We start from the raw sequence: 19,735 nt of genomic DNA, 5'->3' as shown, positions 1-19,735 counted from the left end.
CATTGTCCCACTGCAGTTTTTTTTTTTCTCTACTCATTTTCTACCTGGGCTATCTCACTTCCTATCTTCTGTTTACTCCTGGGTAAAGGCTCCTGTTTAATGCTAATACTCCAGTCTCTTTGTGTGCTAAGTACATCTGCTGAAACTCTCTGTGTATTGTATGCAAGTCTCCCAGGAAAAAATACAGATAACCACAGTCCACCATGGAGAGATGTGTGACGCCAGGACATACTTCATAGGCTTTGTAGATCTTTGTAGACTTTGATTTGAGAAGCTCAACTATAACAAAGGTACTGAGGTTTCTGGACTATGGTGACATATGCTCTAGAACTGAAGATTTTAGTTATTTATAATCTGCTCATCTCTTTAGGAACACTGACTTGTGAGTAGACAATTTTAGAAAAGTGATGACATGAAGACATAAGGATTAAGAGAAGAACAGATAAAAGTGGCTTAGAAATGTTTATAGAAGTAATTTTAGTGGTTTTTATGTTTTATTTAAAATTATATTAAAGTGATTTTCTAAAAAAATAGCATCTCCTTTTTTGACTCTTAAAGATATTGAGATGTTAGTCAAATAGTGTATAATTGTTAAAATTAAAAATGTTGGGCTGGGATTGGTAGAGTACTTGCCTAACATTATCAAGCCCTGGGTTTGAGTCCTCAGTACCTTTTACACAGAAAAAAACTGAAAGTGGTGCTTTGGCTCAAGTGGTAGAGTGTTAGCCTTGGGAAAGCCCAAGGACAGTGTCCAGGCCCTGGGTTCAAGCCCCAGGACTGCAAAAAAAAAATGCATGAGATTGAGAATAAATTTCAGATTGTTTGGCTATCTTGCCATTCCAAAATCAGAAATATTCTAGCGGGGCACTGGTAACTTACACCTGTAATCCTAGCTACTCAGGAGGCTGATACCTGAGGATTATGGTACAAAGCCAGTACAGGCAGAAAAATCCATGAGACTCATCTCTAATTAGTCAAACACAAAAATAATCCGGATTTGGAGCTGTGGCTCAAATGATAGAGTGCTAGCCTTGATCAAAAGAAACTCAGAGAAAACATCCAGGTCCTCAAGCACCAGGTCTGGCATTAAAAAAAAAAAAAGATTTCATTCTGTCTGATGGAAGCCTAGAATTCCGTTGTGCATATATTCCCCATTTAATTGACCCATTCATCTAATGAGGGACTCCATTTGTAAGGAAATGGAAAAACTTGGGAAAACTCATATTAAGTGAAGTAATCTAGATCCAAAGAAAGATAGGCTCTATGATTTCCCTCATTTGTAATAGTTAGTATATGTCTAGGATAGTCTAGCAGCCACAATAGATCAATAGCACATATGACCATATAAAGTGATACTAATTGAAAAGAATTCCAAGATATGGAAACAAGAGGGTTTTGTTTTTATTTTTTGGTTTTCTTTTTTTTTCATGTACTGTGTGAACTTAGTTTTTTTTTAACTTTCTTTTTCCTTTGGTTTATTCCTTGTTGTCACTATTCTTGAATGTGGTACCCTTTGTCTTGCGCCTACCTTTATCTGATTTGGGGAAGGGAAGGAGAATAAGAAAATGGTGAGACAAAGGACAAAGAGTGAACCTATGTAACAGCAATACTCACAAGACACTATGTTGGAAATGCACTTCACAACTTAGAGAGGGGGGAGTCAAGTGGGAGGGAAAGTGGGAGAAAATGAGGGAAAGGATACCAATGTTCAACAAGAAATGTACTCATTACCTTACTTACGTAACTACAACCCTTCAGTTCATCACCTTTAAGATAAGATGAAATAAAGAAACACTCTAAAAGCTGATAGATTTGTGGTTATAAGAGAATATAAAATCATTTGGTCCAAAGCTTATATTTAGGATTGAAGAATTTGGCTACATGAATGGCCCAAATCTCACTGCATTTACTATCTTGTACTAAGTGTAGAAGATTCCACACCTTGTCTACAACCCTCTGAACAGGACAAGTGTGTGTACTCAAGGGAATCCTATCTGTTTGTACTGCTATTTTCCATCACTTAAACACCCTGATCAACCAATTGAGGGAAAGTCATAGAATTCACTCAAGGTTGCATGGTGCATGAGTGAAATCACTATTTCCTCTGGATATGAGTACTGAAGTCCATTATTCTTCCACATTATTTATGCAGTACTAAAGACACTTTAAATACTAAAGCCATCTTACATTTTTTTTCAAAGGATTTGATCATAGTGTTAATCACAGCCTAGATTTGTTTCATGACTATTCTCCTTTTCTCTGTAATTTTTCTGTGTTTTCTGGCTGGCTTTAAGGGCCACATTTGAAGATTTTCAAATGCATACAATGAGGTCCTGAGGCAGGAGTTGGTCCATTGACTGAGGTGTCACATCTTGTTATCCTTTACTTCAGATATTTTAATTTATATGCTGCCAATTACAATCATATAATTTAATCTTCCGTAGAAAATGTATCCATTACATCACAAAAAGCTAGCTGTTTGTAGGGTAAGAAATCAAATCAGGTTGAGAAATACTTGGGTATAATGTATGTCATTTATGTATTTTACAAGTGCTGTCTAGTGTAAGTGACAGATGTCTTGCTTTCTCAGGTCCATAAATTCTTTCATTTCTATGACAGTCTGGTTTTCTATTAGATTCTCGTTCCTTGATGAAACAAAACCAGCCTTTCTACCTCAGTTTTTGGGGTTATAGTACTAGAGTAAAGATGAAATCACTTTCAATATCACTTCCTAACACCTCAAGCTGGGAAGAGAGTTGGGCTTCAGAGATTGAAAAGTAGCAAAAGTGTCATCTTATTGCCAAAGAATGAAAAATAAAATTTAAACCTGTTAGAAAATAAAACAAAAACCTGTCACCCATCAAACAACCACTCTAGCCTGCAATAGGGTTTCAAGTACATCTCAGATCATACAAAGCTGGCAGCAGTAGAATTACTGGGTTCATGTATATGGCTAGTACTCAGAGTCTCAGTATGATTCTCTAATCTCAGATTTGCTTCACTTATGCTCATATTTTCTGTAAGTCATGGCCAACAATCACCTAATATGTTTTGACTGTCAAACTTTTATGCAACTGGCAATGATCCTTCCAAAATGGTTTCTGTGGCCAATGAAGCTTTCACCCATAAACCATAGACTCGGGAAGGGAAACGGGGAATGACCAAGGCATTTTGTGCTTGCATCAGTATTTATTTGTATACAGACCTATAACTCTTAATGGGGCATACTCATTCCCTAAATGTCACTCTTAAATGCTACAGTAATGCATATGGTTCTGAATAATACTAAGACATTTTAAAAACCATCTTGTCCTTGTCATATCTGGTGATATGATTGCATTAACTATAGGCAGTTGAGAACAAAGACATTGAAAGATGAAACATGCAATCTACAGGTTAACCCTATCTTTCCCTTACTCTTATCCTTATGGCATGAAGACTATACTACTCGATGTGTGTGCTGCATTGCACAGCAGGGAAGATGTCAGTAAAATAATGCTTCATAGGGAAGCACAGTCATGGTAATGGTTGCGGGGTGGGGGGGAGAGCTGTGATGTATCTGGAAGGCAAATTGGCAAGGTTTCAGTCAGATCATTTGGATTGGCAGTTAAGATTGCATTACTCTCAAACCAAGGTTCATGAGCAGGATGCCAGTCTCAGGAAGATAGGGTTTAGGTCCCAGTATTTTTCAAAGTGAGTCTATGACAAAAAAATAAAAGGGAATTGGAGTAGTGGTTTTAGTAACAACGACGACAACAACAACAACAACAATGCCAGCCACAATAAAGGTTGGCATGTTTAAAACTCTTATTAGATGCCTGGTGCTTTGCTAAATATATTACCATGAGCTACTTCAGTGAACTATTACAACAATTGTGTAGCCAAACCAAAGGACTCGACTTGGAAACTCCGAGTGTGGAGTAAGAGCTCTTGAATCAAGGTTGTGTTGAATATGTAATAGAGATGGCTTGGGTAGGCCAGTTCTTAGGAAGGATGGTCTTACACTGCAGATGGGATGAAGTGCAACCAAATGTAGGATTAACAGATATCCTGGACTTAGTTAAGGCTCACTTGCAATTATGCTTCTGTTGACATGGTGAGAGTTTGACTTTCTACCCATAGAGTTCTCTGGGAAACTTTTTTTTCTTCCATTAATTGTTTTGTTATTTAATTGTTGCTATGACATGTGATACAATGGGGCTTCTCCTAGGGATTGTGAGATGAGAAATATCTAATTTCCCTCTCTTCGAGATTAAATGTTAAAGTCAATATTGTTAGCACAAACACAAAATTGGCAAAGAGGCAGAGCTAATTCCTAAAGCTGCAAGACTTGATTCTAACTTTATGAAATAAAAAAATATAAACACCACCAAAGTGAAAAACGAAAGAGACTATCAAAGAGAGCACACACAGAACAAGTAATAATAGGGAAGAAAATGGAGAATGAACCCATGTGTGGACACTGAGTGAATGGAGAACAGTGACCAATGACAACTCTTCACTTAATTGTGTTCACTTGGTCAACACAATCATTACAGAAACACAGTGGCTTCATTTAAATATCCATTTTTTTTGTCAGTCCTGTGGCTTGAACTCAAGGACTAAGTCCTTGGGTTTTCTCAAGGCTAGAGGTCTACCACTTGAGCCACAGCACCATTTCTGGCTTTTTTTCTTTGTATGTGGTACTGAGGAATCTAACCCAGGTCCTTGTGCATGCTAGGCAAATATTCTACCACTAGGCTAAACTCCCAGCCCCCAGAATATCTTAATCTGTATTTTTCTTCTGCAACTTTTCAGTTAGAATTGGATTTCTCATATATTACATCTTTAGAGAAATAATGTGCTAGCTAGAATTGAGGAAATTGAATAAACTAGATTGGACACTAAATTCAGTCAGTTGTGACCCAAGTTGTATTTGCACACTCTGTGAGTTTTTTTGATGAGAATCTGTTTCTGAGGGCCAAATCATGCTCTGGGTTGTTGTTCTTTCAGCTCAGGTCCGGATGCTATGGACACATTGAATTAAAATGTCATCCTTTTATGTACCTTAGGGAGGGAAGAAATTGGCCTGTCACAAGGGATTTGATCACCTCTTCTCTAGAGTGCTCTGAATTTCCTGATACCCTTTTTAAAACCAAGGGTGAAATATTTGCAAGTTGTCTGTTACTTCGCTTTGTATTGGGATCATGCTGGTGGTCAAGATAAGGCCTGGTTCTCAAAGAGCCTAGAGTCTTCTAGAGCCTTTGTAGAGTCTCCTAGAGCCTTTCTTGCCCTAGCTTCTGTCAGATGAAGCCTGCATACATTGATGCAGGAGTTGTTCTCAGACTCTGTGTGGAGAAGTTACTAAAACAAGAAATGTATCTCTTGGTTCATAAGGAAAACTTGGCTAACACAAGTTTGTGTTGTGACTAGAGTACATAAGGACAAGATTTGGGATAGACTTCTGTCTGCTCCAACTTCCAGAACTTGTCAGGTGACTTAGACTGAAGTTCTCCTCAAACTGGAGCTTCGTTCCCACATTGTTCTTGACCAGAGCTGAGTGTTAGCCACATATTTCTTTTTTTTGTTTTTCTGGAGAGGAGATAAATCTTCTAAACTTTCAATTAACCATTACCATGTTACCAAAATGTTACCAAAGAGATTCTCTTGTTATTCTACTCTGAACAATAATTGTGGGCAAGGTAACTAGTCTTTTCCTTCCACTGCTTTATCCTGGAAAATTAGGTTGGCCACATGTTATAACAGCACTCAAGATGCCCACCCAGAGCTCTTTGTGGATACTAGAATGAGAGACTTTCTGTGTACCAGGTGGTGTTAAGATCTCAGAGAATAAAGTATGAGCTTTACTGGCAAACCTAGAAAAGCCCTAGGAAAAGTCAAATTACATCTACAGCTGAAGAAAGCAAAACTTCTTTTTTAAGTTCGTTTTATTGTAATTAATAGAAGGGTTACAGTGATATTCACCAGATAGATGGTGCATTACTTCACATACATTGAAAACCCTTCTCATAAGCAAGACTGTTTTAAAGCTTTCTTGTAACTCTGTCGATTACCTCCAATATGACTTTGGAAATGTCTGTTTATCTCTTTAAAGCTCACCAGCAAACTAGGTTTAAAGAAAAGTACCAATCTTTATAGGATTATAAGGATTATGTGTAATAATACATGCTAACATTCTCTGTCCACTTTAAGTGCTATGTAATGGTGGGATTTTATTTCCACACAAGTAAAGGGGACAAAGGCTCAGGAAAGTTCTCAGAGGTTCTTAGGAATTACATGTTGCTGTGAATTTTGTCTGGGCATTTATGACCTTTCTCATCATGTGACCTTAGAAAAATGACAAAATGGCTTATCTTTTTATTTCTTTTCTGCAATGAGATTTTTTTTATATGTAGATACATGTTTCACTTTTTATTTTTATTTTTTGTCAGTCATCGGGCTTGAACTTTGGGCCTGGGTGTTGTCCTTGAGCTCTTTAGTTCAAGGCTACTGCCCTACAAGCCACAGCTCCACTTCCAATGCAGTCATCTTTTGAAGTGAAGAGCTCTTGCAAATAATCTCAGTGAAGTCCACACTGCAGCAAAGGAATATCATGGTAAAAATGGCTGGTTATTTTTTTTCTTTTAATGTGTTACTGTTACTGTTCTTAGAAAATAATGTTTGGCAAAGCTTTTTGAGCGGTGGCAGGCTAAGAAAGTGCATTACATTTTTATCCATATTAAGTGACTCTCTTTTAAAAAATTAGTTGTCAGCTTGTGTTTTTTTAATTATAATATTTCAGTCCTTGATTCTAAATAATTACCATCAGATCCATTTGAGGGCTGGGAAAATTAATTTTAATAAGCAAAATAAGCCTAATGTGAGAATGATTTTTTAGTTTAACAATGACTTCTTAATGCCAGTGTCTGAAAGAAACCTGTATAACAACCCAGCAACATCCACAGGAGTTATGGCTTCTCAATGTAAATGCAGCCTAATGTTGCAGGGAAGATAGAAATAGCAGAGTTTTAGTACAGTCATTTTGAATGATCACAGAATTCCTAGTGCCTCATTCTTTTGTTTTCCAAAAGCTAGCTTTTGTTTCTGCTTAATATGTTTTGCTGACAGCATGAGGTGTGATGTGACAGTTACCGGAGAAGTGTTTTCTTCTGTATTTTCATTATGAGTAATATCTTGTTATAGAAAAGATGCCATAAGCAATGCTAATTTGAATGGCTTCGGAGCTAGCATCAACCTTGCTGACACTGGCATTCGGTGTACAGACCTACTCACTCCAGCAATGAGATGCCTCAATAAATCTGTGAATGTGCACATACAGGAACATCAACTTAACGCTGCTTTGTGCTACATTAAATTGACACTGGAACCCACTGATTGAGGAACAGAAAGAACATTTCAAGCATAGATACAGGGAAGGTAGATAATCATCAGAAATAAGGTTGAATATATTGATTCTTTTTTCTTCAGTGTTAACTATCCCAATGGTTAAAAAATATTTCAAAATCAGAAGTATGCATTTGGAAAGATATTACTTGCTTCATCAGGTAAGACATAAACCTTTACTTTTGCTAATGTTACAAAGGAGAAAGGGCTAACCAATGCAACAGCAATACTCACAAAATCATATGTTGAAAATGAACTTTACAACTTTGGGGAGGCTAGAGGGAGAGAAAGTGGGAGAAAAATGAGGGAGGGGTAACAATGTTCAATAAGAACTGTACTTGAGACCTTAGTATGTAACTATATGTATATTACCTTGACAAGAAAACTAAATTAAATTTAAAATAAATAAATAAGAAAATGTTACAAATGAGATTTCCAATTATCAATCCAATTATTGAGGTGACAATTATATTCCTTCCATGATTCTTTGCATAGAGGAATTATTTTCATGAAAGAAATACCCATGGGCTTCAAAGTTCCTTTGGGGGGTATCTAAAATAAGATTTATATAAGAGTATCCAAAAACATAAAAGCATTCCATAAATGGCAAATACATACAATGTCTTCAAATCAGAAAAAAACATGTCTTTTTTTTCTTCTGTGGTAGCTGTCAGTGGGTAAGAAGACAGACATGTCCTAGTATAGAAACAGATACCTCTAATGGAACCAACAATTGATAACTTGTAATGATGGTGTTGTCAGAGGACTCACTGTTGCTCTGGTGCTTGGACCAAAGGGAAACCAAATAAAAACAAATTGAGTACACATTTCTTCAGATTTGACAATCTTTCTTGAAGAATCTAGTAGAATAGCCTCCATGGAATGTATGTTTGAGAGAACGTTATCTTGCAAGGGAGAATTTTTTTTTCTGCTGTGTGTTGTAACTGTCAACAGATAGAAGAAGAAAGTCAATATTGTTAAAACATTCCTAGTTCAGGACCTTTCTGACTGTGTTTTGGGGATAACCGGTGTTTCTGTTATCATTGAAAGTGTTGGAATGAGTAAATCTTTTGAGGGGAAGCAAGACCTGAAATGAAATTATCTTGAGTTTTCCTGAACTAGCTCTCTAGCTTACATGAGACAGTGCTCAGTTGTTCTGTAAAGGATGTGTGGTACAGTAAAGAGCTGTGCAAAAGCGGGGCACAAAGGCTGAGTCTAGGCTCCCTGGAAAGCACAGCATTAGGGACTTAGATGCCTTTTCCTTGTGGGAGGGGCAAAATGTTATCCTTGCTCTACTTTTCTTGAGAATAGACTTCTTCACTCCCCATAATCCTTTGTGCTGAGATCCCACCAGATATGGGGCAGTTTGCTTCCTCAGGCAGCTTCAGTAGACAGCTGATACTCAGATCCCAACTTTTGCTACATGTATACGCATTCCTTCCTTAGCTACTTTCTTGTTCTGGGTATATAAGAAGGAAGAGCTGGGTCAGGTGTTGTTTGCTGGAGAGAATTATTGTTTGAAGCCAGTTTGAACAGAAAAGTCCAAGAGACTACATCTCCAAATAACCAGCCAAACGTTGTGGTAGATGTGTGACTTAACTGGTAGTCAGCCAGGCACATATCAGAGCAAATGTGAGGCCCCAGCTCAAATAGAAGTACTAAACCCAGAAAAGACCTTTTCTAATCTTAATATATAATAAAAACTAGGTTAAAATATTTGTGCCAACATCATGCACAAAAAATAGGAGTCCTGAAGTAACTCCTTTGGCATACTATGATACATTTGGAAAAGTCTCTAGATATTTATAAAACATTTGAAGCATAAAAATTCTCTGGATTCCTAGAGCACTTGACTATGCTATAAAATAAAAGAAAAGAAAAACCAATGTAGAGTATTTATCACTGAGTAGGCAACTTTGGTGATTAAGTTCTGGAGAAAAGAAATCTGTTTCATCACAAGCAATCTATAATTCAGTGATGTCATATTCAGGCCAGAGTAGAGAACTTTTTATGAGGAAGACAATTGAAGATAAAGAAGGACTTTCAAGACACAGTGAGCCATTTTAGCCATGGAGTGATTCAGTAAAACACAGAAGGCCAGAAGACATCTACAGGGAATTACACCTGAAAAGACTAGCTTGAGAGTATGGAAAGATACTTCAGGATTTCCATGCAGTAGTATGTGCAGTCTTGGGAAAGGCTGGATTTCAGATTCTGTTAGCTTGTCATCTTGAAGGTTAAGTTGTGGAGCATATGCATGTAATAGTCTCTTACACTGGCTTCCCTCTTGTTAGGGTATCATTTGAAGTCATACCAAGCTTAATCTAGTTATGGAGTTGTTAGGATCTACTATGTGATAATGAGCATTAATACGCCATTGCATATTTGCATTATTCAATATTTAGAATTGAAATCCTCTAGGAGTTGAATTTTTTCCTGAATGCGTCCTGTTAGTATTGGATGGTTAAGTGAATAGTGACTCATTCTCTTCAAGTCATAATGACAGTAACAGAAGATAAAGGAAGCACAATATAAAGATCACTTGCTTTCAATATTATACAAATAGCTTTACAGAGACTTCTTCTATACTGTACTTCTCCCCAATATTCCGTGTTATGCTGTTCATTTATAAAGAAAGACTAAAATAATGTAAACAGTGAGTGTGGATCTAATGTGATCATGTGTTAATTTAATTACAAAATTAAATTTCCCAAAGAGAAAAATAAAGAGAAAAAAGTCCAAGGGGTTTTTTTGTCTACCTATTTAATGAACTAATATAAATAAAATAGAGGATTCCTGCCTGATCTGTGGGGATGAAGTGTTTTTTTTTTTTGCCAGTTGTGGGGCTTGAATTCAGGGCCTGAGCACTGTCTTTGGACTTTTCTCAAGGCTAGAGCTCTGCCATTTGAGCCACAGCACCATTAACAGCTTTTTTCTATTTATATGGTACTGAGGAATTGAACCTGGGTTTTTGTGCATGCTAGGCAAGCACTCTACCACTAGCCAAACTCCCAGCCCAGGGATGAATTATTTTGAAGGACTTATAAGTATCCCCCAAAATGTCTTTGTAGATTGTTAGAATAATTCAGTCTAAAGCATCTACCTTTATCTTCCATGGATGATAAATGCTAAATGATCCAAGGTCCAGATTGGATTTTTTTTCACAATACAAATTCACTGATATATTTAATTACCAAAGCTCCACTTAATTTTGTGCTGGTAGGAGACAGAGAGGGAGATGAAGCTCTTCAGAACAAAAAAAAATATCCATCTGCCACAGTAAAGGCCTTTGTGTTTCAAAAGCTCTCAGTAACAATATGACTTCCCTTTTCCGACCTAGTTTTGTATTTTAGTTCTTTGGGAAGAAGAAAAATTTTTTTAAATGTACATATTGTCAACAATGATATAATTGAAATTAAATTGAATAGGCTTTTCATGGAGATAAAAGGAAAATGTAATAAAAAAAACATGTAATAAGTTAAATGCAGGGCCTCTCAACCTTAACCACATCCAGTGTGTCAAATAGGAATGAATGGATTTGGGTAATATTTAGCTTTGTAATATAATGACTAAAAATGTTAACATCAATAACTTATTGTTGCAGAACACCACATTTGAAAAAAAATTTGTGGCAATATTGCTTTGACTGTTATTCAAATGAGCAAAAACAAATGAAACATTTATGTAGTCATTTTTTTATTCAAATAGAGTTAAATCTCATGAAGAAATGATTCTACCAAAATAAGCTTCTGCAATTAAAAATAATTTACATTAGAGAGGATATATTTGACAAAATAATATGTTTTATTTGTACTTATAGGAGGAAGCAAAAATAATTTTTCTTTTTAAGAGTTCTTCACATATAACTATAACAGGTTAGTTTTAATTAATAAGAACACTTATTTTTTTTCTGCCAAGAACTTTATTATCAAACATAGTTGTACATAAATAAGTGAAACTCAAATCCATTTGATGAATGCAAAATGAATTTTCTTTCTTATTCTCATCTCATGGATTGTTTGATAACTCAGTTTATCTGCTCATTATCTTCAAGTATAGAAAATGAACTTTTATATTATATTTTAAATCAACAACCGGCTTAATGGTTTAGATCAAGGATAAAAGAACTGAGTAATTGTAGTAACAACTTTAAATTTGTTTAATTAGCTATGATCTTTGGACAGTTAAATTGGACCTTAAGGTAGATTCTATTTTTTATTTCCAATTCTTGAACTCAGGGCCTGGGCACTGTCCTTGGGCAATTTTTGCTCAAGGCTAGTGCTCTGTCACTTGAACCACAGCACCACTTCTGGCTTTTTCTGAGCATATGATACCAAGGAATCAAACCTAGGGCTTCGTGCACGCTAGGTGAGCACTCTACCAATAGGCTACACTCCTTTGAGTCTTTGAAAGGAGCTCATTTACATCCTACCTTTGGCTTCCTCAGCTTGGTAAACAATTCATATCTTTTTGTCAATTGGCACTTTATTTTCGTTAATTAGGAAGCTATCTCTGTTGAGATCAAATGATCTTACATGGATATGTCTGGTTTTTGTACACGGTATTTTCCCCATTGTTTCCTACTCTTATTATAATACAATTACCTTTTTGCTATAGTTATACATTCTACTAGATTATCCAACCTGATTCTTTTTTTTTTGAGAATTTTCTTGCCTATTTTAAGTGTCTGAGGTCAGCTATAATGTGTGTTATTGTGTGTAATGTGTGTGTAATGTGTGTTTCATATAAATTTTCCCTTTAGTCCTTTCATGTTTTTCCTCTAACTTACTGTTTTTTGGCTAAAGCCCTTTTGTCTTTACTCATCAGTGCCCTATTTCTCCTAAAACTTCATGTATTTTGAACTTAAGAATAGTTTTTGTAATATCTTTGTCAACATCAATATCTTGTTTTATTGCAGGACTATTATATTTTAATACTTCCTTGGCCAACTTACAATTTTCTTGTACATTAGGCATTTTGAATTACACACTATTAAGAATATGTATTTCCCTAAGTGTCTTGATGTTTGTCCAAACAAGAAATTTAATTGTTCATCCCATTTAATTTGTGTAAGAATGGTTTCCTTTTGGGTATTTGCAAATTTGAAAACAGTGTTAATATTTTTCCCAAGGCATTTGTTAGGACAAAAAATCTTTCAAATTGTATGTATGCATCCCTTGGGGCTTTTATGTTGGACTTTATTTTTTGTTTTATCAGGTAATCTCATGTTTGAATTACATTCATTTTGAAATTGCATTCATTTTGAAATTACAGTCAAATAAACTGATTTCAATAACTTGGTGAGAACCTCAATAGGATCCTCTGGTTTCGCTAAGCAGTGAGGTGATTTCTCTTCAGCCTTGCTCATCCTGTGATATTGAGCTCTGGATCTTGTAGCACCTGTTTTCTGGTCAGTCTGACAAAGTTCCATCTGCCCCGTGCCCAGCCTACCTATATTAAAGAATTTTCCTGGAATCCCCAAGCAGACTTCCCCTTCATAGTCTCTTCCTGTCAGTTGTCATGGGCTTCAAATTTGGGCTTCTAAAATGACTACGAAACATTGTTCTCACTGCCTTAGCTCAGTAGGATAGTTTCTGTGGAATCTAGTTCATAATCTACTTTCATGAAATTTTCCCCATGGAAACAATTTGGAGGATCATGGGGCTTATCTCATGGCCTTGCGCTTCCCTCAAGGGGTATCCAGTGCCAACACACAGTGGCTTGGTATGTTCTGTCTAGCTGTAGAATGATTCATGTCTGAAAGAATTGATATGTATTAGCTAACAAATCATATCTAGAAGCATAAATCCCCTACTTAATAAAAACTAAAAAGTATTGTAAAAAAAAACTCTAGTAAGGTATGTTTAAGGATCTTGTTTGCAGTTTCTATTTACTTGGGTTTAGGTTACTTTCTTGGCTGAACTTGCTTTTCTTTTTCATAGTATTGCTGTTTCTCAAGCTCATGGTGAAGTTTGATTGCATGCTTACAACCAGCTCAAGTTCTCAAAGTAATTATCTATGTTAGTCAAAGTAGCATACTTGGCAGAGGGTTAGTTTACAAAAATATAGGAATACAAAAAATTTTGGATTTAGTTCTAAAGACAGGAGGTGATTTTTGTCATGAGGTTTACGTGGTATCAAAGAGAAAAATCTGCTTACATTTTCTTCTGGATATGGTAATGAAAACATGGAAAGGTGGAAAGGACAAAGACACAAAGAGAGACAGAGACAGAAAAGGACACTGAAAGTTTTTTCTGTATTGAACTACCTAACTATAATTGTCCTGTCTTTTTTTCATATATTTTTATTGTAATTAATAAAAGTGTTACATTATATTAACCAGATAGAAGGTGCATATACATTGATACCCTTTCTCATGTCTTGGTCCCCATTTCCCTCTTCCCACAACCGCCCCTCATCCTCAACTTGTTTTCCCCCTTCCCTATCCTATTCCAAATAACCACATATGCACATATAAAATATATCAGATAACAAGGTGAAAGACAGTATGAGATAACCAAGAGACAGCAAAAGAGACGAGACATAACAGTACATTAAGGACAACAATCACTTATTATATGGCTTTTGTTTCTATATCCTAGAGGTTCTTTCATTTAGAGTCATACTATATGGCCTTATGTATCTAGGTTTTGTAAATCTCGGCTAGGAGAGCCCAAGATTTCTCCTGATTATGACAAATGAGGGAAACCATTGAGCCTATGTTCCTTTGAGTCTGGCTTACCTCATTGAATATGATTTTTTCTAAATCTTTCCATTTCCTTACAAATGACAGCAGCATAGAATTGCATTGTGTATAAATATCACATCTTGTTGATCCACTCATCAACTGAGGGGCATCTGGGTTGGTTCCATACCTTTGCTATGGTAAATAATGCTGCAATGAACATCGTTATGCTAGTGGATTCAGTATGTCCTTGTTTCTGGATGATTGGGTAAATGCCTAGTAGTGGAATTGCTGGGTCATAGGGGAGCTCTGTGTTTAGTCTTTTGAGGCACTGCCATACTGCTTTCCATAGTGGTTGAATGAGTTTGTACTCCCACGAACAGTGTAGTAGTGATCCCTCCTGGCCACATCCCCTCCAGCATCTGTTGTTATTTGATTTCTTGATCCTGGACATTCTAATTGGAGTGAGGTGGAATCTTAGAGTTGTTTTGATTTGCATAGCACAACTTAAATTGGACTAATTACATTCTCTTTCTCCCGCCCCCACCCCAAAGGAATTTAGGCCCTATGACTTGTTATTTTGTTTAATGATGCTAAAATTAAGGCATGTGTCTTCAAAATTTCTTTTTGTTCCTTTTACTCAAAGTCTTTTAAAGACAAATTGTGTTTGAACATTTTTTAGAATCTACCTCTCAATTTTTGCTTTCCTTTCATTTAGAGTTCTCATATATTAGATGGTTGTTCCCTTTCTCTACGGGGGATACATTCTGAGATCCTCTTCATGGATGCTTACAGTAGAAGATGGTGTTTAACCCACGTTAAGATTTCTTTCCCTTTATTAGCAACCTGTGTTTACTATTTTGCTTCATTGTTAAGTTGGAAACTTTTACCTTTTCACTTTTAAGCGAAAAGGAATTAATCACCTATGTGTTTCTCTTGAGTTGCTAGCATCACCATTCCTAAATGTTGGGCTTTTATGTACAGTAGAGGTTACTTGAACATTTGTGTGGAGAATCATCATTGCCAAGATGATCAAGATTGTTGCTAAGCAATGTTATATAGGATACATAGAATAAAAGGATGGTCCATCCACATCTTGGACATTTGAATCCTGGGTATTAGAAAAGCACATGGCTTAAAGTTTATAAATATTTTTATCTCTGGAATTTTCCACTTAATATTTTTATATTTTGGTTGACTATAAGTAATTGAAAACCCACTGTAAAATTGCAGTTGTAGGGCCGGAAGTTTGGCCTAGTGGTTGAGTGCTTGCTTAGCATGCACGAAGACACAGGTTCGATTCCTCAGTACCACATACATAGAAAAAAGCCAGAAGTGGTGTGAGGCTCAAGTGGTAGAGCTCTAGCCTCGAGAAAGTCCAAGGACAGTGCTCAGGCCCTTAGCTCAAGCCCAGGACAAAAAAAATTGCATTTGTGGGAGATAACTATATACAGAAACAAAAAGTATCAATTATAGCTATTGAAACTTTTTATTCCCAGTTACAGTTGTAAATCACCTGGCATCAGTTATTTTGCTTTGTTTCATTGTTTTCCCCCATCAACGATCCTCCCTTTTATATGTTTGGTTTCATTAAGATCTTTACATGTTTTTCACACTCTGGAAGCTTATTCCAAAAATTATTTTACTCGTAATCTTAGAAAAATTGTCCATGTCTCATATATTTAAAGAGTATAAATTTTATCAGTTCTTATGGGCCAAAAGAGTTAAGGTGGTTAATGACCACCAAATTCATCACAACTAATAGAACAAAAGACTGCTATTACCTCTTCAGCACCTGAAGGCAATTAATGATCACATGGCCTATCTCTATAAAAATCATTACAACTTGAGTTAGAAGCTGCCATATAAACTATTTAAATGCTTGCAGTGAGTTTTAAAAGGAGGTATGCTTTTTTAACACAAGGAAGGCATAGAATTTCTAAGTTTATCATTTATTAATTAGCTCTGTTTAAATAAAAACTTGTACAAGTTAAAGCCAGGAGTATAATTCTTCCTTCTTTTTAAATTTTATTTATATTGTTGATATGAACAGGATATGGTAATGAGATGAGGAGATGCATTAAACAAGACAGAATCAAATTTTATGGCTTGGTTAGGGGAAGGAAAAGCACTAGAGCTTTTAAAATAAAACTTACAATGGATGTTTATAGAACTGGATTCAGACAAAGCTGTTAAGAAACAATGCCTTGAATGCACCAGAGGTAAATAAATAATTCCATCCATCATGATAAAAAAAGTAGCCGGCTCAGTAGCAGATTCAAGTTATTTATTACTTGTGAATTTAATAAGAAAATTAGTATATATTGAGGCTCCTTGTGTCTAATTTGTGTCTACATTTGGTGGGTAAACAGGGAATGTCAGGAGGAAAGAAAGTGTGGTTTCTGCTAAAGAGTACGCAAGATTGTGCAACCTATCTGCCCACATTTACTGGCACTATGTCATCCCTCCCTAAACCATTTTTAGCTCTTCCTATTTTCTCCCCATTATTGAATAAATGGAAATAAAAGCATCAGTTGAAAAAAAATATATTCAAGAAAAGTCTACATAAGGCAAGTGTATCCGAGGGTACTGTGTGATTTGTTCCCAAAGCATTTTTCTCTGCTTGGTTTTGATTATCTGCCCCAGCTTTCTGTCTGCCTCAGTGCTAAATTTTTGGTTGTCTTGTGCAGACTTTGGTGTATATGTGTGTGTGGAGAGAGAGAAAGAGAAAGGGAGAGGGAGATAGAGACAGAGATAGAGACAAAGAATAAAAGAGGGACAGAGATAGAGAACACAATATGCTTTAATCAAGTAGAAAAGGAGTGATCTCAGGATGAAAGTCTAGTATATATATATATATATATATATATATGTGTGTATGTATATATACATTTTATTTTTTTTACTCTTGGTCGTGGGGTTTGAACTCTGGCCTGGGCATTGTCCCCAAGCTTCTTCGGCTCAAGGCTTGCACTCTACCACTGGAACTATAGCATCACTTCCAGTTTCCTGGTGGTTAATTGGAGATAAGAGTCTCAGGGACAAAATTCCCCGGGGTGGCTTTGAACCAGATTTCAGTTTCCTCAGTAGCTAGGATTACAGTCTTGAGTCAGCGGTGCCCGACTAACCCTATTATTTTTTGAGGAAATACATAAAGACAAACTCTGGGTTGGTCTTACAGTTATCAGCACCTTCCCTATCAGGTAATGTCTTAACCGAAGCCAGGCATGTTTCTTCCTGAGTACATGCTGTGTCATAATCACATAAATTTGACATGTAATATTTACCTTATCCTTGGTCCTTTGACCTCATTGCTCTTTACCTGGATTTGGATGTGTTATAGCTGCTAAGCTACATTTTACAATTGCCCCTCTTCCCTTTTTGAGGCCCTTTGGGAATAATCTGAGAATACCAAGGTGTATATCAGATAGAAGCAGGCTCTACATCTGTAGATTTCCTCTGTCCTTAGAGATTTTGTTTTCCACCATTTTCTAAGCAAAATCTTTTAAGTGTGCCAGGGAGTAGAGAATTAATTTGAGATATAGTATGCTGTAGGGATGCTGGAACTTTAACTGATTTCTTTACTTTCTTTTTTTGTGGTGTTCCTATAAATAACTACTGAAGGGATTTGGCTCCTGTCAGAGTAGGAAGAAATGAATGAATTAAGTGGTTTGATGGACCATTTGATCCTCAGCTCAAATGGCTAGACAATGACTTGTGCAGGAGAAAAAAGGAAGTAGAAGCCAGGCTTAGAAGAACAGATATAACTTCAGACAATAGCATCATGATGAGGAAGGAAGAGGTCCTGAAACAGGCTAATATGCTAAATATTTAAGCCATATCACTAAGCAATATAAATAATGTTAATATTATCTAATGCTGTTGGTACAGAAAGAACATCCACTGTCTTTGTGCTTCTCTAGCATAAATGCATAATGGTGCTTTGTTCTTTGGAGGATATACAATGGGCCTTTTTTTTCCTTCTCTGCATTTTGGCAATCAATGTTTGAACTTGTTGACTTTTGTTTGTGTTCACAGGAGTCACCCATAGCCTCAGGCTACAGTAATAATATGTGTCTCCATGACAGAAGATTTGTGCAGCCACTTTTCTTTGGGGACTGTGTTTATCAGAAAGGTTTTGATTGTGTCTCAGTTTACCACTTGCTATTCCCTGAAACTTATGACATTTGTAATCATGGAATATACTCTTTCTTTTTTAGCTCTTCCTGTTTGAGTAGGCTTCACTTATGACATGGGGATATTTCAATAAAGAAGATATTGGGGGCTAGTCAGATCTTTCCTGATCCTTGAACATAGCTTGCATTACCATCACCTAAAGCTAACAAGTCCTGAGAATTCACAAAGAACAGTTATTCTCTCCCACCTATCATCATGTTCCTACATGCTCTCATCTCTTAGACTCATTACAGCCCTGCTTATATACTTGGCTTTTAATATCCCTCACTGGAAGCTCATTTCGAATCATCATCCCTCTACTTCCTTTTTGCTCCTTTTCAACCTTGCTCTTGACACTTGCTTTACTGGTAGTTTAATAGTTAATCATCAGGAGTCTTTTCTGTAAAGGAGCAAGGTGAAGAGTGAGTAAGATTCACAATCCTTTTATGTCAAACACAATGGTAGTACCTCATTCATTACATTTCATTCAGTAGCAGGAATATATAAGACACATGATGCCAAATGAAATCAGCATAACCAGAATAAATGAAGTTACATAAACTAGCATAAATAGTCATGCTACATGGGCAATAGAGGATGTATTCCTAGATGAAGGCCAACCTAGTAATTCATGAAAATACTACTGGCCAGTTATAAGTTAGGCATAACATTATTCCATCTAGTATCTGCTCTTCCTGTCCTTCAGTCCATTCTATGCAAAGCAGCCAGAAAGCACAACCTCTCAGTGCTTTCCCATTTCACTGAGATGGAGATTTTCCAGTCCTTTTCTGGGAATATAGAAATTTAGATCAGTCCTGTCTTCATAACCATTACTGCTACTCTTCATTCATTCATATCACTCCAACAATATTGGCTTCCTGAATTCCTCCAATTACCAAGGGCTTTTCAGCTTGGGAGATTTTACTCATGTGCTATCCCCCCAAGCCCTCCCTAAAAGGAATAAATGCACTTTTGAAGTGGAACTTGTGCATCAGGCTGATTACCAGATTGGAAGCTTTTCAAATGAATCCTGTTCATCAAGTGCAAGAAATTCTTATCTGACAACCTGGCTCACAGAGCAATCTCATTTCCTAAATGCTTATTTGTTAGATTGAGTCTTTATGTATCATGAGAAGCATTAGCAAGTGAAAAGGTTAAGTTTATTTAGGAAGTGGGTTTGCTTATTGTTGTATCAGAATTAGTCTTAGCTTATCACTGGTTTATTCACACCTGAAAAGGTTTTCTTAGTGTGTATAAAGGATCAGTGACTCAGCACCTGTGGATTTACCACATTTTGTGTAATTGTTAACTGTTATCAAGGAAAGAAACATTGACTTAATCACATTTACTGTAACAGAAACTAATATAGGGCTGTACCTCTTTGTTTATTCCCTGTAGTCTGAATTTTGGAGATTATTTTACTGTTGGGAAATGTTCAAGCTATCTGGGAGGACTTGCTTTGAGTTGTGTCTGGGTCTCATTTGCTGTGTT

This window comes from Megascapheus bottae, chromosome 1 (assembly GCF_031878675.1).
Source record: "Megascapheus bottae isolate mThoBot1 chromosome 1, mThoBot2.hap1, whole genome shotgun sequence".
Lineage (NCBI taxonomy): Eukaryota > Metazoa > Chordata > Mammalia > Rodentia > Geomyidae > Megascapheus > Megascapheus bottae.
This window is presented reverse-complemented; position numbering follows the sequence as displayed.